General features: G+C 28.3%; 1 long non-coding RNA gene across 1 annotated transcript in view; it reads right to left on the bottom strand.

Annotated features, from left to right (window-relative positions):
• Positions 1–17,736: 17,736 nt before the first annotated feature.
• Positions 17,737–24,569, bottom strand: part of LOC147801954 (uncharacterized) — a 93,323-nt gene continuing 86,490 nt past the window's right edge. Inside the window, exon 10 of the long non-coding RNA XR_015430186.1 lies at positions 17,737–17,813. This is a non-coding gene — a long non-coding RNA (uncharacterized LOC147801954). The remainder of the gene's footprint in view (positions 17,814–24,569) is intronic.

Here is a 24,569-nt window from a genome sequence, read left to right as displayed (position 1 = left end):
AAATTTACATTACTTCATGTTACTTATCTTGATTACATTTTTTTACAGTTAAAATTTAATGATAAACAAATCGTTTCCCAGCACATCATCATAATTGGCATAAAATGGCCGACGTAGGTAAAAAAAATGGTTTAAAAAATTTCTTAATGCTTATCCTGCAAATTGCAAAATTTTAAAACTGTGTGATGGTTTTATCTACTTGATCATGTGATAGCTTTTACGGACCATTAAGTGAAAATTTAATGATTTTGTTTGAAGACTTTTCCTTAATTTTAAACAAGCCAAATTCATTTTGGAAAACAGTCTTTCGACAGAAGCTATTATTATGAGCAGTATTAAACTTAAGGCAAACAACTTAACGAGTTTGGGAATCGATAACAGTAACAGCGTATGATTTTGTAAACGCCAAAATATGAATCGCGATTTGTGATTTTAAATCTCGTGAATACAAATCGCAAGGGATAATTTTTAGATCTCGTTAATGTGAATACGAAATGCGATTTTTAGATCGTGTGAATACGAATTGCGATGTGTGACTTTTATATTAGTTCCGATTCATGTGGCTTTTAGAATTAACGGCCAAAAAAATAAAATAAAATAAAAGTTCGAAAAAGTTCTTATTTTTGTGTTGAAATCAACACAGAGCAGTTAAGTTATTATTTTAATGAACGATTCAAAACTCGCACGCCTTGAAACAATAGTAATAAAAATATCAGGATTTTTTTAAACCGTGGGGAGAGTCGTAGAAAGAACTTCCCTAAAAACTATAAAAATCCCTTTATATTTACAATGAAATCGGCATAAATATAGCGCGTCAAAAAGAGATGTATTTAAATGCTTGATTCGAAAATTAAAGTGTCGCAATAGCGTATAAAAATATTGGGACTTTCTGAACCTTGAAGAAAAGTGTAGCAATAATTGCCAAAGTAACGATTCGTAAATAATTTGATTCGTGATAAAATCGTCATAAATAAACCATGTTAAAAATGATTATCTAAAAGAGCGATTCGTTATTCGCTGTTCATAATAATATATCGTGCTAAAAATATCCAAAGTTTAAAAACCATGCGAAATGTGTCGCGATAATTTCAGAAAAAAGGATTAAAAATCATTCAGATTTGAGATGAAGTTTGCGCAAATAAAGCATTTCATTATAAAGCATTTAATAATAAAGAATAATCGATAATAAAGCATATTTAGCTTTAATAAAGCATTTTCATTACTTTCAAGACATTAGTACTTAGTTCGATTTCATAAAAAAAATTGCGGTTTCCGTAACTGCGTGAAAATGGGTAGCAATAATTACGAAAAGTCATTGGATTTACGGCGAAAACTATGCGTAAATCCGCAGCATTAACCATCGGAAAAAAAACGATCGAAAAGCTACACTGGTTGAGATTGGGTACACCAAAAACTTTATCGCGCAATAAAAATACAATTAAAAAAAAAAAAACTATAAATATTTTTTTTTCATTTTGCTCAGGCTGCTGCCGCGGGTCGCACATAGAGAGCATGTTGTACCCCCTACTTCAGACAATTGAAATTAAATTTTGTTAAACGAGTAGCATATATTTGCCCGGTATTCCCTACAAAGCTCGTAAAGTAACTACATAGACCCATTTGGGCAATAATTTCAAAATTAAATAAAACGTAAATATTTATAATTTAAAAGTTTATCAAATAATATAAAATTAAGAAGAGTTTTTAAGCAGCAATAAAAAATGCATTAACAAAAAAATAATTGTGAAAATTTGCCTTTGAAATAAATGGAAAAGTATGCATTAAGCGTTTACTTGTGTGATTATTTAACAAATGCAGTTTTCTTGTAAATGAATGAGACATCTTTCTTATCCTACCACAAACACCACATTCAATTCAATTAACCCATTTTAGGCCAAGCATAGAAATTTTATAATATGTAGTATTATTTTCATTGAAATATACTTACATTGCATTCATTAAGACACAAAGAAAATGTCGTGTATAAATTTCTTATTTTATTTAAGAAATAAAATGGGGGGGGGGGTATGAGCAATATTTACCAAATCAATGAACAAACCATTTAGTTGAATGCTTGTTTTTTTATGAATTTCTTTTATTTTATTTACTGACTTGCAACTTTAATCCGTCAGTAAAACATAATGATAAATTTTAAAAGGAATAATATACATTTTCAAAAAATTTCATTCGTCAATAACAGTTTTAAGTTTTAAAAAGAACTTTAAAAGTTTAAAAATTTCTCAACAGAAAGTATTTACTCCAATTGAATTACTGTTAATTTTAGGAAGTCTTAAGAACCCTTGATAATAGCAGAAAAATGAAATTAGTGAAAAAAAATACGTCGCAATGTTAATAAAAAATATTTATTGAAATGGTGCGTTTGCGCAACTTTGGCCGAAAATGGGTTGAAATCAACTAAATCTTGAGCCCACGAAATTTAAATCAAAATTAAAAACAAAATTAAGACGACTAAAAGTGATAAAAAAATTGAAAAGCGAATTAAGGCAAATGAGAAGGATTGCGCTAGACTTATGAATGAACTGGTGCTTAGGACTTAAAGCATTTTAACCAACAATAGGTACCTATCAAAAATATTAAATATCTACTCTAAGATATAGCCGAACAGTAAATATTTTATGATAAAAAAATACCATTGTTTTTGAATCAGTAATAATTTCATAAACTATTAAAACCAAAATATCCCGATTAGCTGTCATTTCAATCAAGGGATTCATATTAATCAAGGGATTCATTTTGATCAGATTCATATTAATCAGTGGGATTTAATATGAAACAAAACTTCTTTTTTTTATACTACACTGGCATTCATAACTCTGACTGTGTAATTAAAAAAAAACATCATTATCACGTACACCTCTATACTGTAAGCAGTGCACTCCTTTAATAACTCTTCATTTAATGATCGGTCATTCGCCTTCAAAGATTCAATATTAATGGTTCGAAAGTCTACCTTTAAATAAGCTGATTATATAGAGAACCCGATATTTTAAGTTACAAAATCAGGTGCGAAAACGCACTTTCTTACCTAACGTAGTATTCTTACGTAGAGCAGAGGTATTTTTTAAAAAGAAATTTGGATTTTTGACTGCCCAAATATGTGGGTAGCCGTACTCTATTCCAGTTAATTTCGCAGGGGAACAATCAAAATTTAAGACTCATTAATATAAATTCACTTCTTTGTATAATTCGCTAAATTTCGATAATTTTTTAAGCATAATGCACATAAATATAAAACTCATTTATCTGAAAATAATTACATGTAAAGAATAATTTTAAATATCTTTTTATTATATTATTTAACAGCAGTTTAAAAATGTTTGAATTGTAAGGAATCTGGATTTTTACATAATTTTGAAGTATTTAATTTCAAATGACAAAATGCAAAATTTAAAGGAAATCGGTTGGAAAGTTATAGAGAAATAAAGTTCAACTATACATTTTTAAATGGATATCTCAAAAGTTTTTTCACCGATTTTATTCAAATATTTTTGCTATTTGAAATAATGTAAAATTGTAAAATGATTTGCATAACGTACAACTCAAAATTATTATTTTTAAATAAATTTATAATAAAAATAACCGATGAAATATATACGAATAGTTATTAATGCGAGAATTAAAATGAATAGTTATTAATACGATGCATACATCAAAATTTTTAAATTTCATGAAAATATGAAAATTTTGTTTCGTGGCCTCCCCACCCCAATGAAAAATTCCTGTGCCAACCTAAGATTTAATGGATCATCTTTATTTTTTAGAATATTAAATGTGATATACTATGGCCATTATTAGTCTTAGTGTCACTTGAAATTAAATCATAGTTGATTTGAAAGTCTCAAAAATTCATTTAAATTTGTACTGTCTTAGAAGTTTGAAACAAACTGCGAACCTATGATTAATCAGGATTAATCATGTTTTTGCTCTTAGTTACTTCTCTTCCATTTATAGTGCAAATACATTTATTTAATTTACGTTATGTATCACATAATAAATAGAAAATAAAATATTTTCTGACAATTATTTACCTTCTTTATTCATAATTTTATTTAAAATTAAAATTCTATCTTTAAGTCAAAAATTAGGATTTCGTAATACCTTATCAAGTTATCGATATCAATTAAGAAATGTCATGTGTTAGAATCGATTTAAGATTATTGTTTAAACAAAAAATGTGAATAGGAAATATTAGGTTCGAATCCCAGCGATGGCTGGTCGATATGAATTCCGCACCCGGCTCGCGCCGACCACAGTGCTGACGTAAAATATCCTCAGCGGTAGATGGATCATGGGTTAGAATTCTCTTGCTGTCACGCTAATCCTGTGGGGTTCTCGTGGTTTTCCTTTCCATGTAACGGTATTGCGGGTTAGTTCCATTAAAATGTCCTCCACGAAGGCAAATTTCTCCCAATACTCGATCCAGGAGATCCTTGTTAACTGGATTGGGTTCAATATTACAAGGCTACGGAGTTTAATATTAGTAGTCTTAAGCCCATAATTGAGTCTTCTGTTCAAAGACAGTTATAAAATAATATAAAATATTAAAAAAAATCTTATAGAATATGTATGACAAAATTACTGTACAGAAGTTTGCTTAAGGTTTTTTTTAAAAGCATTTTCTTTTATTTATGTCAAATAATTTGTTTGTATGCCTGTACTTTATTCAAGTTATTTTGCTATTAAACGAAGTCGGTAAAATATATTTTTTTACACGAGTGTGATGTACTAACAGCCAATTTACATTGGATTTCGTACATTGATTGGTAAATGAAGTATTTTGTATCAAATGTCAATTTTGCATTCTTAATTTTATTTTAAGCAATTGGAATTGATTTACAATAAAAGCATGGTTGAAATTCTATTTAAACAATATTAGCAACAACCATGTAAGCATTAAAAATAATTCAACCGGAAAAAAATCTTTCAAAAATCATGTTTCAAATTTATTTTCGTAATTTTTGAAGTTTTAAAAAACAATTTCAATTACATAATCCTTGTCAATAAACCAGCAAATTTAAAACATGAATTACAATTTCAACAATATTCAAACTTTAAAAAAGTAAAATATAAAAATCATACTTTGTTTTTTTTTTACTACTTTAGTAGTAATACTTTTTTTTTACGCCGCACTTTAAATAGTTTGAACTACCTATGATATAAACACACACAAAAAACTGCTATTGTGATTGTATATTTATTTTTAAAAAAAATTGTATGAATTTTATTTTGCAAAATGCATTTTTGGTTACATATTTTAGCTAATAATAGCATAAAATTTAAAAATACAACTTTCGTGTTCAGTTTATTATCTTGAATTAATTCAATATTATGCTTAAGAAAATTTTTTATAAATGAATAAGTATTTATTTTTTGCTGTTTTTCAGAGAGAAGGTTGAAAAATAAGGAAAAAGGTAAGCAAAAGTAAATAAATGAAGGGTTAAGAATTATTTGCATCTCTAGTAAAAAACTTAAGATTCTGTTGTTGTTGTTGTTCCCGTCAAGTAACATTTTTTCTCTTTCTCACTCTGGTTGAACGTAGAAGTAACGACGAGCATGCGCACTGCTTAAAACAAAAAAGAAAAAGAACTGAATTTTAATCGTCAGTCGATATGTAGAATTTCATGTAGCTGTTGAGCTTTAATTTGAAATGTAAACACTTTCTTTTCTTTTATTAAATATTCAAAATATTCTTAGATTTGACTGTTGAATTAGAATTGCGTCGATTTCCTCTTAATAGAGTTTTTAGACCTACATTGATCACTTCTTAATACAATTTCTAGAATTAGATTTATAGATGAACCACCGTTAGCAGTTGTTTCTTATGCCACTTGCCAATACCAGCAAGCCTGCTTCGTGAAAGTAAGTGAATTTAGGGCAAAAGTGCATCTCTTGTGCTTCTGTGGCGCCATCTATGGCCAAAAATACGAAGTCAGTCACACGCACGTCATAGCCCATTTACAGGGCGGACCCATTCATATATCCATTTATTCATCCACAGATCGTATTTTTGACCTGAACCAGAGAACGATCAATCTCCAATTCATTTTTTGTATTTTGTAATCGTCGTTGAACAGCCGATCCAGTTTTTTGATTTACAACTACTAATGTTCAACTCCGTAGCCTTGTAATTTTTAACCAATCCAGTGAAAAGGAAACTCCCGGATCAGTACTTCCAGAGGTATGATTTGTTTTTTGAATATAAAAGACTTTGTGACCCGACAGATATAACGAGCACCAGTCACCATTTACTATATGGGAAGTCTTCGGCAGGTGGTGATTTAACCCACGACCTCTTGGACATGGGCCCAACGCCTTATTAACCAGACTAACCTGGCTTTACTTAAAATTATCTTAAATATTCCCATTTCCTATTTCGGATCAAAATTTCAGGTGAAAGAATACCAAAAAAGATTTTACGTATGTATACATATTTCTTATATATAAACCAGTATACTTTTAATAAAAAATGACATTGAATAAAAATAGCAAATTTTGAATAAAAATTCTCAAACCAAATGTCCTTCTCTGTTTGCATTATATCAAAAAGTTTACCCATTTTTGTCAAAAATAAGATTAGAATAAAACAACTTAGTGAACAACATCGCTTAACCTTATGACAAATTTTGGTTCAGCTAAATCCTCTTGTCCAGAAAGTGAATTTTAACGTCATAATCAATCCCGCCTCTTTTTGAGTCACGTGAAGACATTTTAAGCTAATTTTGAGTTATAATTTTAAAAAATTCAGATTAATTTTGAAGAATGATCAGTTGATTTTTGAAAGTTTTCAGTTATAGACTAGTTAAAATAATCAACATTACTCGATTACCCTAAGCATGCAGGTTGCTCGTTCGTAATATTAATTTTACCTCTTTGAGTATTCCGCTATATCACAAGAACTTTTAACGAAAATTAAAAAATTTTTGTGCAAAATTATAAATTTTTTTATGTATAGATAAATCCAAGTTAAAATTTTAATAATTATTTATTATAAACTTTATAGTTATTTTATTCCATAAAAATTAATTAAAAATTATAATAAAAATTTATTTTATTTAATAAAAGCCGAAAAAAATTTAATTGTAAGGTTTACATTTTAGCATCGTTTTCATTAATCTAAATTAAAATGGCGAAATACAAAATTTGGTAAAATCAGACAAATAGTTTCTGAGAAATTGAATTTTGAAAAAGTCGTTTTTTTCAAAACTGCGTAAGTCTTATGTTTAAGAATTAATTTCTCAGTAAGTATTCGGACGATATCTTTCAAATTTCGTATTTCACCATTTAAAATTGTAAATTGATGCAAAACTTGTATACGAATTCCATTTTCTTTACTACTACTAAATAAAATAATAAAAGATAAGTATTTACTGAGACTTTTATTTTGCTTGAAATTATTTCTGGATAAACGAAGCTCGTGTGAAGCTTTGTGTGAAAAATCTTTCAATTCGCTTAAAAAGTTCAAGCTATGATGAAATACGCAAAAAGTAAAGTTAATATTAAGGGGTCCATATTCAGGACCACTCTCCTGTTCTAACCACTGAAATCTTATTTCTCAGATTGCGGCTACCTCCTATTCGAATCCGCCAAGAAAATGATATGTCTATTCAGAGAAAGTACGCTTTTGTGTCTGATTTCGTAACTTAAAATATCGTTTGCACAAATTAATAAACACATATAACCCCTTCGAAGCATTCAGATTGAGCCCTAGAACGTGAAGATCCAATCATTAGATCAAAAATTATTTATGTTAATCCATTAATATATATATATATATATATATATATATATATATATATATATATATATATATATATATATATATATATATATATATATATATATATATATATATATATATATATATATATATATATATATATATATATATATATATATATATTTGTGTACTGCAAATCAAAATTCTTGTTTACACAACAGAAGTTTCCATTTGTGTTGCATTTTTGAAAGAAAAAAAAATCCAGCAAATGAAACAGGTAGCAACAGGTATTAAAAAATTTACATTTTTGGACAAAACACGTGGAAGATTTCAAAATTGAAAAGACAAGAGAATTATAATGTTACCTGTATTTTGTTGTACTAGCTCAATTGACATTATAACTCTTTCCTGCAAGAAAAACAGTTGCTTTAGCAAAACCATAGTTCAAAAAAAAGAAAGAAAAAAACAGCAGTATAAATAGTACAATCAAAAAGGCAGGACATGTAATGACTCCTTCCAGGGTTGAGAAAAATTTAGACCAGACGTAACCCCCTACGTGTTTTTCAAATTCCGATACTTTGATTAAGACATTATATAAGATATTATAGAACACATACTCCATATTTATCAAATTACACTCTCACTGCGTAAAATTTTAATCGAAAAACCATATAGTTTTTCATTTGCTTTTATAACCCTTTTATTGACAATTTTTTTCTTTCGGTTCTTCATACTTCAAATATCACATTTAAGTAATCGCTTTTTTTTCATTGTACCAACTTCATCGCAGAATTCATTACAATTTCAAATTTAATTTGGCAACTAATTTTTTTCAGAAATGGTTAAGTTTTAATTCAGAAATTTTGATGTGATGATGATGATGATGTGACGCTTCGAAATTGAGTGCTGACCATATTCTGACGTGCTAAAAACACGAAAGGAATCTAAGAAAGAATCTTTAAAGAATGTTAAAGAATCTTTTGACCATTTTCACATGGTAATAAAACTTATTACGACACTCAGGGACATACTTAAGGTCTTAAGCGACTCCGGGCGAAACGTTGAGGTATTTTATCATGGTTAATAAATATCAGATTTCGTTTAACAAGGTATAAATTAAGCGTAAGAATTTTTTATTCCAGTTATTTTTTTTTACTTTTTAAAACTGTTTTCGTATTTAACGGTCAAAAATCTGACAAAATGCATAAATAGTTTTTAATATTATTTAACTAAAATTCGTAACTGTAATAATAATAAAAAAAGTTTATTATTTATTCTCTACAAACTAATTACTGAATAAATAAGCTTACTTAGCCAGTTATTTTTTTTCCAAATAAAACTCAACACATTAAACTGGATGCGTAGCCAGATTTTCCACCAAAAAAAGGCACCTTCTAAGTTCTTTTTAAGCACACAAAGAACATTTTTTATGACTTTCCAAAAAAAGAAAATCATAGTTAGGATCTGTGCAGGAATATTTTTTTCCCTATCGTTTTAAGTTATTAATTTATAAACATAAAATTAATAAAATTCAAAAACATTTTCAAAGACTTTACATAATCATAATAAAATAACTAGTTTCTGATAAATATTGCAGAGAAAATTGTGAAAATCATGCAGTTTTTGTAATTTAGAACGACAATCGACACAGCAAAGGAAAAAAAAATCTTTATAAAAGATAGAAAATTAAGCACTTATCACAAATCCTGAATAAGAAAAGCACCTTTAAGGGCTTTTACAATACTCAAATCAAAAATAAGCACCTTTAAGCACTTTTTAAAAACGCTACACCCCCTGTTAAAGAATGACAAAGACAGAGAACCAACTTGTCGAATGAAAAGTTAATTAATTTAGATGAGAAAACATTTTTAAATACAAATTATTCTTTTAGAACACGTCTTTATTCTTTATTTACAAGCAGTGATAGTCTAACTAAGAATTCCATAAATTTTATAATTAATTAATCATTTTAAATAAATGTATATAAAATGAAATGGACACAAATGAAATATATTTATTGCTAATGAAGCGGCAAATTAGTTTTCACACTGCAATGAGTGCTTTAAAATATGAAATGAATAATGAAAATTTATAATTTAAAAGTTACATTAATAAGGGAAAAGCAGAAATCGACCATATCAACCTTCATCTATCGAAAGTACCCCAAGATTCAATCGAGTTAATATGTCTTACAGTGAATTGATGCTTAATAAACGTAGTTATAGTTATGCCACAAGAACATTGATCAGCCTTCTTACCGGCTATTCTCTTAGGCTTTCAGGCTGTACAGTCCGCAAAAAAAAAACGAATCACCCTGAATAACTTTTGTTCTAATGATCGGATTTTCACGAACTAAGTGTCAATCTTAATGGTTCCTGGGGGTGACCTCAAATATGCTAAATAATTAGTGCTAACTATTAATTAAGTTACGAAATCAGACACAAAAACGTACTTTCTCTGAATAAACATGCATTTTTTTTTACATATTTGGATTTCTTATTTTCAAAATATAGGGGGTAGCCGCAATCTGGGAAATGTGGTCCCCATAGTTTGGTCAGGAGAGCGATTCAAAGTTCGTACCCCTTAATGTTAATTTCGCTTTTTGCGTTTTCAGTCATATTTTCAAAACTAATGAAGCAATTCCAAAAAAATTCCACCCACTCATAAAACTCATTTACCCAAAGCTAATTTCATGCAAAAAATTATTTTTAATAATTATTTATTATTTTTTATTATTTAATTAAAGTGGGGATGAAAAAATATTGAATTATAAGGTATGAATTTTTTTATACCATATTAATCTACATATTTTTCAATTGAAAAATCTCAAGTTTCAACTGTTTTTATTTATTAGAAGCTGAGAAAAATTAAAATTAATTATTTTTAAAAAAATAATTTGGCGACAATAAAGAAATAACTGATTGGGGCGATTAATATTAAAATGTGATAAACTTGGGAGGAACTTGATTTCGCGCGCGTAGCGTAAAATTTCATTCATATTTTTTTTGCTAATAATCGTTTGCTAATCTTTTTATTTTTATTTCTTTCACACTATGATATACGATGTTTCTTTTTTAGTCATTTAATAATTTATTTCCAATTTAGTAAAGAATTTTGAATAAAAAACACTTTATTCAACAAATGTCTATTTTTAAAAAAGCGTGCTTCTGATAAAATACACCAGATTGTGATTATTTAATGTGATTATTTTTTATTTTTCTTATTTTGTTTTTCAATAACTGATACAATTTCATTAATATACATACGTATGCATAGATTTGGAATAATAAATTTATCAATTTCTGGAATATATATTTCATAAATATTAATAAAAATACGTAGTCAACATTTTTAAACATCTCTCACAACATCGCAAGTTTCTCAACATCTTATAGGGTAAACTAAACAATGAAGGAACACATAAGCTTAGCTTGCCTTTAAAAAAATTCATAAAAATTTCAAAATTTGTAATTTTAGCTAAATGATGGTGTCGACATATTTGTTATTAAATGCAAATTATGTAAAAAAAAGTTAGATAACTTACATAATATTGTGTTAAGCTTTTGGTGGTTTAAATAATAAGTAGTAAGATGACCAAGTGAAGGAACAGTTCTTACCAGTGAATAAACACTAAATTTTCCAGTGAATGAACACTTGATTTTGAGAATGTTTGATGCTCGTTAGGAATCCATAGGCCACACAAATGTATAAAAAAAACAATATTTTTCTTGGAATTACGACATATAACCATAGTTAATGTAGAAAATATTACTTTTTTTTCAGTCATGGAATGGAAAGTAAAATATGTTTGAATACATAATTTTAAAAAAATGTTTTTCATTTTTTTCTCACAGTTTAATAGTCCGTTCTAAATTATGAATGTTTATCATTGTGTAATCCGATGATGTTTTTATTATTATTATAATTCGGTCATTTTTTTGTTTACTCTTTTCCCCATATTTTTTAAGCTTTTTTTTAAAAATCTTTTTAAGTATTTTTTTTTCTCTTCGTCATGAGTAATTTATTTCTTTTTCTTTTGATTTAACCTTCCTCTTTTTTCCAAATTTTGGGTCAATGTAAATGTATCTCCAAAATTTCTTTTGATTTTCCAGTTCCATTTCCAGAATTCCTCACTGGATAATAAATGAGAAAAAGGAGTTTCGAAGTTTGAGTAAAACCCATCTCTCATTGACTTATATCTAGTAGTTACTTATAAAACCAATTGTTTTTGCAACTAACAATGCCTCAAGAGGACTTATCTCAAAATCAGTTTTCAAGATACTTTCATTATTAATGTTAGTTGTCTCAGCTTCAGAGCCAAAATTTGATTATGCAATTGTTCTTTTTGAAATAAATTCTTCATTACTGAAGAAAGCACAGGCTATTGGATATTTGGGAGATTAAACTTTTCTGTCAATGTTCCTTTAAAAATTTGCAACATAACTTGCGAGATTTCCTTCTCAAGCTTCTGAAGAAATAGCGCATCGTTACTCTCAAAGCATGTGTTTTAATGATAAGTTGTCTTGCTCATTAACTCTTGGTGTCTGTTTTGCATGCATTTGTTACAGTCAACGTTTTCTACATCGAATGGAAAAATATCGCATTTCATAAAAGCATTTTAACTTCATCAGTTGATGCCTCAAATCTTATTTAAAAATGGATGTAAAATTTTCTAGACATATTGTTTTACAATTCTTTTGTTTTCAAGATCTAACGAGAGATTTCCATGAATAGTATAGAAAACTAAACCAGAAAATTTGTTTTGAGGAACAAAACTTGCTCAGTAACAAATTGATATAAGATTTATACTTATCCAGAAGAAGCAAAATATGGAATTTGATTGCATTTTTAATTGGCCATGGGTAGAAACATTTGCAATACATTTGTAAAATGTTGCTGCGGTCATCGTTTCATTTCATGAATAGCTTTTTCCAATGAAATATGTAGCAGGGACTGATTCTGTAATATCTCAACGAATTCTTCTGTAAGGAAAAACTACCAATGGAGGTACTTTTTCCTTCCTAGGTACTTTAGAATATAAATCCTTATAATTTTTAAGGCCGAAGATTTTTCCCGTTTAAGGGCAGTATTTAACTCTTGTTTCATTCGCATTGTAAATGCAATCACTTTATAAAAGGAAGCCCTCCTGAAGATTCTTCTGAAGTTCTTAAAACCAGTATTTCGAATATTATTCTCTAAGGGAAGTTTTGCCTTTTGAAATTATCTTCGCATTGCACTGAGTTATCGGTGGATATCACCTTAAAAAAAAACTTCATCCATTTTTCACCTAGATAATTGTCTTTAAATGGATTTTTCCTACCAGTTCCCGTTAGGACATTAAAGACGGCAATAAGATAATAATTTAGCTAATTATTGGCACAAAATCCTGCAAGGAAATTTTCCATTCAAGCTTTTATTATTATATTTAGTTGTTATATTTAGTTAATAAACATAGTTTATTAAGGTGTCTAAGGTATGATGTAATAACTAATCACTACATTTATAAAGATAAATAATAAATAAATTATTATTATAATTCTTTAAATAAATTTAGCAATTAAATTTGCATATTTAAATGAAATTGTTATAGGAACTATTCATACAACATTTAACTGAATTTTAGGAGTCCTCTATTTCGCTGAACTACTAATTATCCATGTAAAATCATATTTCACACATACTATTCATTCACTGGGAAATCTATTCTCAGTGAAGGAACATGCCTGTTCCTTCACTGGTTAGAAGTTGTTTTTTTTATTTTTAACATAATTTTGATTTATAATATGACAAAAGGTACAAGAAAATTAAAAATTTCCTTTATTTTCATTAACTTGAAAAAATTCCAGTAAAGGAACACTTGTTTATTCATTGGTTTTTCATCGTTCGGTAATCTAGTTAATAAACACCCCCTAATCTCAGTACTTGCTTATGTTCTGATGCTTAAAATAAATAAAACGTAACTTCAATGACCATATTTTGAATTCTTTTTTTCACAATGAGAAAAAAAAACATTATTATATGCAATTAATTGTAGTTTAAACGGATAACAACAAACACTGACCTTATAATTTTGTCAAAGAAACAAGGCTTTGAACAGATACTAACAAATTCAAAAACTTTTTCCAGAGAAGACTCAAAGACCAGGTAACTAAATGCATTGTTAGATGACTTCCTATTGTTAGGTAGTAAGCTACTGTTACCAATCAGTCTAAATTAAAACGTTTAAAATCTTATTTCTAAGAAATATCTATGAAATGCTCCTTCATTTGTTGGTTTACCCTATATCATCCTAATCTTAAAAGAAATTTCTGGAAGTGTATCGCAGAACTATTTTACCAACTATTTAATTAAATTTTGACATTTTAAAAATCTTATTCTTTACCATTTTACGTTTATTATTTGATTAATATACTAAAAAATGTTTTTAGAACTTTAATTTACATTTTCTTTAATTTAGGTTTCCTTTTTAAATTATAGTCAAGTTTTTTTTTAAAGAATTATTGTCTGCTAGCTAAGAATAATACCTTGTTAAGAAATTAAAAACATTTAGCTGTTTAAAATTATTTAAGGCAAAACAGCTGATTATTTACTTAGCATACAATTTTTTTTTTGAAAAAAGAATATAAATTATTGATTGTCTTTTTTTTTGTTTCTTGTGACTTCAACTTAGATTATCTAAAATAGTGTTGATGTTTTATAAGTCACTACAAAGAGGATAAAGATACCGAACAGCTGTGGAATACGTAGCCAATTTTTTTAGTGTCTTAAAATATCTCAGTATCTTAAATGTCGTCCTACTATCTTGGTTGTGAAATTAAATTTTTAATTATCTGACCACGTGTGATTCACTAATTATTTCATTACATCTTTTACTCTTTATGATACCAACTAGATTTTTTTTCTGATAATATACTAATTTTAATTATTAATTATTATATTTAACGGTAATTTTGTTTAATTTTTTACTTTAGCATGATTTCCAAGATATTATTGTAGTATAATTTATTAACAGGAAAATGCCTTATTTTGTTAAGCAGGAAATACTAAAAATTGAAATTTGTAAGGATTCCGAAGCTGTGCCAATTTTAGAGTCATCTGATTTTTAAAAAAAGTGCTATAAAAAATACACAATTTTCGAACTTATTTTAATAAAAAATTTTTTTTAAAAAAAACGTGGCAAGTTGGCTAACATACTTTTTACAGAAACTGTGAAAACTAATTTTTCCTATATTTTGTCAAAAGAGGATAAGAATGATATTGCTCCAAGGGACCTACTCAATAATTTCGCTATTTCCAGAATGAAATCTGTTTGATCGAAACATATTATTCCTTGAAAATTAAAGCGAGGGAAAAATTAACTTTTATTATTTATCTAAGCTTATTCCATTTATTTAATGATAGCGGTATTAAGGTTAAGGATATGCGTTGGAAGCTCCGTTTATTATTATATTATAAATGCATTAAATCATGTAGCTTGAATAATTTATTTTAAGTAAATTATTTAATAATTTTAAGCAAATAAGGGTGTAAAATTAAACTCGATCGAAATACTCCGAAAGTATACCCTGAAATATATGTAGAATAAACTTTGGAATCGATATATAAAAAATACCTTTTCAAACAACTTCGAGTAGGACGGAAACGCTATTTTTAAAAAAGTTGTCCTGGTAACTATTTAATTTCGATACCTGGTACTAGGGGACATTCCATTTTCACATTTGACTTTTGAAATTTCAATTGTAAACGGAATTTTTTTATGATCTTAAATTAAAATGTTAAGGCTTGCAGCAAAAAAAAAATAATTTTTTTTTACTGCATTGATTTTTTTACAAAGTAGTGAATTATTATTTTTTCAATCTAAGAACCAGTGCCTATAACATATGTAAAACTTATTTTAATATCGAGTGAAATAATTTAATATGTTGTGTAACTAAATGGATAATCCCAAGAAACTGAATCGAAAATATAAAAACTTCATTGATTTAAAAGAAATAATAGATGATAATAAAAATAGACATGTTTTCAGCGTCCAATAATAAAAGTCACAAGTTATCCAAGCCTGACAAGTCTTGAGAATGGGCGATTATATTTGAAATCTCGAAACATGTCGACTTTTACTTCCCTCTTCATATGTTTTGAAGCCATTTGAGTTTTTATCGTCAATTATACTGCTTTACATTTGGATCTTGATCATTATTTTGATAAGGATTTTACACTCGTTAAAGTAAACATATGCATTTTAATATTTTATCAGGATTCATGTGGTCTTTAAAAACGTAAGAACATCAATATTGTAAAAGTTATATTTAACTTAAAAATTAACAATTTGACACCAGATATTTTGAGTTAATGAAATTAAATATTTTATCTTTTAAGTTTTTGTGCCCCCATTTCAGTATCTTAAGGATCTTACGAGCTCTGTTTAAAAAGAGAGCATCAGATATATATAAGAAAACAAAAATAACCATAGTAGCAGTATTTGGTGGTAAATGTAGCTTATCGTAAATGAAGAATATGCTGTGCGACAATTTATGATAAATTTGCGAACGTATAAGTTTCAGAATGTATCGAAACATGAGGATGCTATTTGCTAATCATCTTTATCCAAAGAAAACGATGTAACCTAAATATCTAGTAGAATGAAGCGATTTTTTAAACAATGAATCCTACAATATGCAACATATTATTTCAATATCTTATTCTTAAACATAACATATTTCAATCTTTTTAAAATGCCACTAAACATTCAGCAATTCCTTGAGTTATAGAAAAAAGAAATATCGTAAATTATAGAAAACCTTGTGAATGTGCTTTAGAATTATTATACAATCTACATTTTGTTTTTCAAGCACTTTTTTTTTCTTCACACTTTCTTGCCTAGAAGACTCGATTAAAGCTGTAAAAATGATTATCCCTAAAATTTTGTATATAGCTATAATTATGTTCATTTGATTTTAGTATAAAATCCTCGAATAAATATAGTAAAAACAGAGTAATCTAAATAATATCAGATAAAAAGTTCATGTATGTAAATTCTAAAAACTATCATAAATAATTTATAAATCGATTCAAATTTACTTTTCAAAGGAGATTAAAATAATTTTTTTTTTTGCTTTTTGGACAGAAATCCCCTAAAAAAATTGTTTATTGCCAAGAAACTTCGAGATATTTTCTATTAACAATAAATTAAACCTCTCCGAGCAATTACTGAACATTATTTCAATTTTTTTACTATCAAAACTTGGTTGCGTAGCAACCTAGTAAAACTAAGCACTCCTCTTTTGAATTAGTCAATGGGTTATCTTAAAATATTTATTTGCGCAGGCGACTTTTTTTGGCGGTTTTCTGGACTATCGCCAAATATATAAACCTTTATTACGGCCCAATTTACCACCCAATTTTTTTAAAATTTTGTCTACCCCCCCTAATCCAAGTGTCTAGATTCCAAATATGTAAAAAAAAATATATGTTTATTCAGAGAAAGTACGTTTTTGTGTCTGATTTCGTAACTTAATTAATAGTTAGCACTAATTAATTAACATATTTGAGGTCACCCCCAGAAACCATTAAGATTGACACTTAGTTCGTGAAAATCCGATCATTAGAAAGAAAGTTATTCAGGGTGATTCGTTTTTTTTTTGCGGACTGTACATATGGAAGATCTACCTCCCTTTGAAATCAGACGATATGTTTGTTCAAAGAAAGTACGTTTTTGTGTCAGATCTCGTAACTTAAAATGAATGAATTAATGTTTGAACAAATTAATTGGCATGTTTGAAAGGACCCCCTCGAATCATTCAGAATGAGACCAAGAGAGAGAAGATCCAAACATTAGATCAAAAATTATTCAGAGTGGTCCATTTATTCTTTTTTTGTACACTGTAAATCCGAATTCTTGTTAATAGCTGCAGTAGTTATCCATTTGTGTTGCAGTTTTGAAAAGAAAATATTGAAAATTTTAAATTTTTGGTCAAAACACATAAAGGTATCAAAATAAATAAAACATGAAAATTATATTCTTACCTAAATTTTGTTGCACTACGTTATTCCGCTCAATCGACATCATAACTCTCTCCTATAACAAAAATAGGTGCTATAGTAGAACCATACTTCAAAAAAAGCAGTCTAAATCGTACACTAAAAAATGCATGGTATGTCACAATTCCATTTCTTATTTAAAAGTTGCATTCTTATCTGCTTTTTAAAATCTTAAACAAAAAAATATTTAGTTTCTTAATTTATTATTTTATTCCTTTGCAGTGCTCGCCACTCTCACCAGTATTTTTACTCACGCCAACTTGGCGAGTAAAAGTTTTTTTTTATTAATTTTATTTTATAACCTTCGTTGAACAGCCGACCCAATTTTATGGGTTTACGACAACTAATGTTCAACTCCGTAGCCTTGTCATTTTGAACCCAATCCAGAAGACAAGGGAACTCCTGGATCAAATATTGGAAGAAATTTGCCTTCGAGGAGGACTTTTTATGGAACTAACCCCCATTTGCGTTACATGGAGAAGAAAACCACGAGAACCTCCCACGGTTAGTCTGACGGCAAAGGGACTCCGATCTGTTCACCACTGAGGATATTTCACGTCAGCACTGTGGTCGGTACAATACAAGCCGGATATGTAATTCGTATCGACTGGGATTCGAACCCGGTTCGCCGAATTGGAAGGCAAACGCTCTATTTGATTTCTAACGAACTATGGTAGAAACTATGATGAACAAACCATCAAAACAAGTTGCTATTCTTATGTTGGACCATCATAAATCGGTGAGAATTTCTACATTGGGGTGATTGTTACTTATGTTGGTTACCAACAAAAAATAGAATGATTCATGATGAAATTATTGATGGCTACCATCAAGATTATGTTGGTTCATTAAGGGAAAACTATCAAAAATTGCGACTTGGGCTCTTGGCTAACTCTTTTTGGATAAAAAGTTTTGTTTGGTTGGAATAGGCTAATATTTTCTCATAGTGAGCTAACACTCGGAGGTAAAATTTAGTTTTGCGGTAGCCAATTTCACAATTAAGCCTTAATTTTTTAAAGACAAATCTTGTTTCGGATCATGGGCTAACGAAAACTTTTGGATGATTACCCATTTTCAATAAAGAGCTTAAACTAGGAGAAAAATCCCCTTGTACTCCTAGCCATCAGGCTAACCATGGGTAGTTTTCCTCTCTATGTAACGCAAATGCTGGTTAGTTCCATTTAATAGGCCTCCACGAAGGCAAAATTTCTCCCAATACTTGACCCAGGACTTCCCTAGTCTTCAGTATTGGGTTTAAAATTACAAGGCTACGCAGTTGAACATTGGTAGCCATAATGGATAGCCCAAAAAAATTGGGTCGGCTGTTCAACGACGGTTATAAAAAAAAATAATATTATTTTAGCTAGCAAAGAAGTGTTTTCGCTAAAAAACACTTAGGTTTTCTTTTTTTTTCTTTCAAAAAAACAAAAAACTTTTTAGCAGGTAGGCTAATGAAAAGCTTTTGTGAGCAAGCATAGGATTTCTATATCCTCATATAAAGCCAATTCGGAATTGTAAAAACTTTTAATTAGAAATTTAAGAGGCAAATTTTGATCTTGTTACTGAATTTAGTTGAATTCTGTTAATTAAAATATAATAAGTATAGAAATCATTTACAATGAGCGAAAAAAATGTGTTTCACAGAAGCTTTTTTTCCAACACAATTTTTTCTAAAAAACTGTACCAATAATTTTCCGTGTACAAATATTAATGTTAAAAAACTTTGTAGACTAACTACCACTACAATTTTTCAATTCCGATTCACAAGTATATAAAACATGTTAACTCGATTCTATCTTGATGTTCGCTTTGACAGATAACACTGAAACTTCCGCTAACATGCTCCTCACACTGGACGCCTTCGAACACGCCTATCTTGATAGTCGCATTCACTTCGATTTGAACACGCCTGCTTCTAACAACACGTCTACCTCTCACTGAAACACTCACTTCGATTTGAGTACTTCTAGTTTGATGGATAGAAGACAGACAAACAGTTGACTTTCTATTTGCAAATGCGACATTATCCTCCTCGCTTTGTTGCTGCTCAGTCTCGATCACACACTACGGGGAGCAGTAAACACTGCTAATAGAAACAGATGAGTGATCAGCGACACAACAGTGATCTTAACACAGCTCTTTAAATCACCGCTTAAAATCCGGTGATCCTAATACAGCACTCCCGGCCTCTCATAAAAAAAGCAATAAATCATACACTGCTTATTGCTGTTTTTATGAGATTGCTGTTTCATGTTTTTATTCATAGAATTCTATCCCAAATAAAATTCTGGTGGGGGAGTAATGTAGCGTAGCTACCTCAACAATTATTCAATACCAATTCACTAGTACATAAGTATTCAAAACTTTTATCACCACAGGCCACTAAAGGAGGGAGCAGATAATTCAAATATATCTAATTAGAATGTCTAATTAGTTTTAGTTCATAAAACAGTTAACTCCCAGCATTTTAGTCTTCTAAAAAAGTTTTTTTCCTCCCGAAAAGATAAATGATAAAAAAAACTAAATTGTTTCATCATCAGCATTTATATAAAATAAATGAAACAGTCTTACACACCGTAATGTTATAATGAATATAGGTATTTATGATTAGAACTGTAGTATTACATTCCGAAAATAAAAATTTTAATTATTTTCATAAGATCAGCTAACAGAATCATAGCTTTTTATTTTAATTCTTTTCTCTCTAATCTTATCAAACGTATAAACCGAATACTGCCCTAGCGTCTTCTTAAAAGACAGTAAAAAAAATTGCATTATTCGAACTTATTTTGCGTAAACAAAATAGTTCTACCAACGAGAATGTATTAATATAAATATTTATATTTGGCTTTCTAATCATGAAAGTTGTAACATTTGTTTTAACGTTAAAGTGAACGATACAAATAAATTTACTACCACTTTTTTAAATTCGGTATTTTTTATACGTTAGTTTCTTTTTGTGGACAAGCTTAAAAAAGTAAAGGCAAAGTTAAAAGGAAAACATTCAGGCATTCTTAGTTTTTATACAGTTTCTGTATTGTACAAAAAAATTGCAATTGTGATTTTAGAAGTAAAAATATTAAGTTTAGAAGTAGAGATAATTTTATTTATAAGAATCTCTTCATTTGAGAGCCCTGTCAAACATTGAGACTAAACATCTTTCGAGTTTACGAACGCTTTATTTTTATTATTTTTTTAGTGTGCCTTTTCTTAAGTCAGCTAAGCACTTTTAAGAAATTAACCGAATACTTTTAAAGACCGACCTGTTTTCGAAATCATCCATTTAATATATTTTAAGAGCTTGAAAAAGAGTGTGTTTTAAAAGTTCTTATTTATAATTAAATAATTATTTTATTTCACATTTTTTATTTCATTTTCCCCTTCATATTTTATCGCTAAGCACGAGTCCCATTTGCTTTGTCAAAATGAAGGTAAAACCCTACCTGTTTCTCGCCGAGGAGACGGTATATGGGTGATTCTCACGAAATATGACAATTCACTTTCCCTTACTCCAAGATCTAATACTATAATACTAAAAAAACTGTTTTTAACGAAATTTATAAATAGTTTTTCTGTTAGCATTTTAAAATGACTTTGCACTAGTATTGACTGTTTTGTATAGTTAAAAAATTTAATTGAAATTCAAAATGTAATTTTCTTGGTATGTCCCAAACAATGTTTCCAGTAATAACTAGCTTCAAAACTTCCCATAAATTTTTCAATATCTATTTTTTTTATCTCAACCGGTGTAAGCATTTCCAGAATATCCGCATAGGGTATTATTTACAAAAACTTCGTTTTAAATATTTTTTTCTGTCAATAATTTTTTTGTCCCAAGAAAATACCATTTTCCTGGCTACTTTTATTTAGTGGTTTATAACCAAAATAGATAGAGCCAGCGATCAATATCTTATGTTAATAGAGTGATTAGATGCCCTCCTATATGAATATATCTTGTTGCATGAATTAAGAACCAATTTTCTGGTTCAAAATCTATTTCAAAAAGTTTTTCAAGGTGAGTAGGTTTTAGTGTTGTCATTTTCCTGTTTTCGTGAAATCATTGATAACATAAACTACATAGATTTATCTGAGTTATTTTAAGAAACCCTGTTGTTTTCTGCAGAATATAAACGTCTTAGGCCAAAATATTAAATTAAAATTAAGTTATATGCTATAAAATGGCGAATTTGTCATTATCCTGGCTGTCATTTTCCAGGCTTATGAATGCCAGAACAGTGACTAATATTATAGAAGTTATTTATGTTTCATGTATAAAAGTAAAGTTTATTTATACATATTTACGTATCTAGCATTGCAAGCTAGGCAAGTGAGGTATCGTATATGCTAAATCGAATAAAACCAAGCTCTCAGATTTAATACTTTAGCAATTCAAAAATTTATAAAAGTTTCCTGTGTAGAAAGAACAATTTTTTTACTTTGACTTATACCACTTTATGCAACTGACATTGCTATCTAGACAAGTGAGACTTTTCTTCCTATTTAATTTTTTATGGTTAATCCCGTAAAGTAGTCGTTTGAAATAATTGTTTAGAAGAAATAAGGATTTAGTGTATGAAATATACAACTTTAGACTTACCTTTTAGTCATAAGATATTTATAACATCAGAACGAATCAACTATCAAAGCAATTAAATTTTTTTCTTAAAATTTAGCCTAAAAATACATAATAAATAATGACGAACTTGTCTATACAATAATGTCTCAGAATTTTATTGTCATAAAATGGTTTACATTGCATTAACTGCAATTATTATCATGAATATCACTTTCATGAAATACCAATTTTTTTCAAATTGTTGTCAAAAACACAAGAAGATTTTCAATCTCATGCTTACAATTTATTATTGTAAAATTTTACATACTCATTATTTATGTAAGACAATTTAATTAAAATTTTGCAGGATTTATTTTAGGACAAATTTGTAACGTGTTAATTTACGCACTAAACAAATTCAAATTTATTAATAGCTAGAAAAACAAACAATATTTTATTAATAGCATACTTTTTATGTACCCTGCTATTTTTGTTATAGGCTCTTTAAACGTATTTTGCCTTTTAAATTATGCAAGAATCAATTAAAAAATGTCAATACTTAGAACTTTATTCATTTTCATTTTTAATTTTATTTTCAATTTCAATCATAAAAACAATATTACAACTCTTTCCTTCTACACCAGACAAACCTTTCATGTTTCCACAAAATATCAGAAATAGAAGAAAGAAATTACTATCATGATAAAATTTTCCCCACACATTATTTAGAATGAGGGAGATTATAAATATATTAATTTGAAATCAGTTAAGCCTTCAGGTATCCCTCGGAAACTTATTTGAAGTTTGATAGATATTTTGATTATAGTTCAAAGATTATTCTATACACGAATGAAAGAAGGGAGGTATATTTGGTTTTGTAGTTTTTATGCTTGGATTGAAATTTGTTTTAAAAAAATAAATGGTATTTATAAATGAAGACTATTGAAAATGAAAGTATATTGAAAAATTAATAAGGTAAACTTACATACTAACTGCCATTGAAGAAAAGTAAAATATCAATAGTTAACTTTGAATAATAAAAAAAAAACATTCTTCAAATTTGTTTTATGAGTATGATGTAACAATTATTTGTTCGCATTAAACTAGCGGTGCACAACCTGCGACCCAAGGGCCAAATGCCGCCCTTAGACTGCTGAAGTGCGGCCCGCGAGAGCTTCTAAGCACAGTAAAAAAGAATTTAAAAATGGCAATTTTTAATCGCATTTTTAAGTCATCACGTTTTGACACAATCAATTTTAACAGATTCTTTAGTAAATAGCCGATTTTATCGTAAATATAAATGATTTTTTTTAAACAGTTATTTCCGCTTTTCTACGTGATTTCGAAAACCCGGAATTTTTATTACGACGCGAGTTTCAGATCGCAAATTTAAATAATCACTTTTTGTGCACTTTATTTGTAACGATTTCATCGCAAATCTAAGAGATATTTTATCTTTTTTTCTGCAATTCTTGCTATTTTTTTTCAACAATTTTTTTCGCCAGTTATTGCTATGCGTTCCCACGTATTATAAGAAATTCCAATTGTTCTATTACGACATACAAATTTTAAATCATGCTTTTGACACGCTTTATTTGTGATGAGTTCAGCATAAATATATTTTTCCCAATTATTTCTATACTTTTCCACGTTATTTTGACGATCCTGTTATTTAACTAGATGTTATTACGACACGTGACTGTTAATCGCGCAATTAAATAATCCCTTTTTGATACGGTATTTCAGTACAGTTTCATCGTAAATCCTAGTTATTTCTCCTTCGTTTTTATTTCCGCAACGAATATGATTTGGTCGAATATGGTAATGAATTGTGATTTGATCAAAAATCAAATATTCGGCAAAAAAAAGAAAAAATCGACTGAACGCCGTACACTTGGGGCCAAATAGCAAAATCTTTTAGCAGCATAGCAACACTGAAACTAAAATTTCAATTCTCAGAATAATATTTCCTGGAAAAATGTATTCATAAATTAACTCCAAAAAATAAGGTCAATCAGGAATGTTTTTGAAAATGTTGAAAAGCGAAACAGAGAACATAAAAATCGATCTTAATTTTTGGAAAAAAATTTTAAAGCTGAACATCTCAGTTTTTCAATTACCAGAAAAAGCCAAGAAAAAAGAATTAAGTTAACAGAAATGCTATTAAAAATTACTGCGTTATAAAGAAAACGTCTAAAAAAAGTTTTTTTTTATTTAAAGAAAACAAAAAGATAGAAA

This window comes from Parasteatoda tepidariorum, chromosome 11 (genome assembly GCF_982258835.1).
Source record: "Parasteatoda tepidariorum strain Cologne lab strain chromosome 11, Ptep-v5.0, whole genome shotgun sequence".
Taxonomy (NCBI): domain Eukaryota; kingdom Metazoa; phylum Arthropoda; class Arachnida; order Araneae; family Theridiidae; genus Parasteatoda; species Parasteatoda tepidariorum.
The sequence above is the reverse complement of the archived record's forward strand: the minus strand, read 5'-3'. Positions and strand labels throughout refer to the sequence as shown.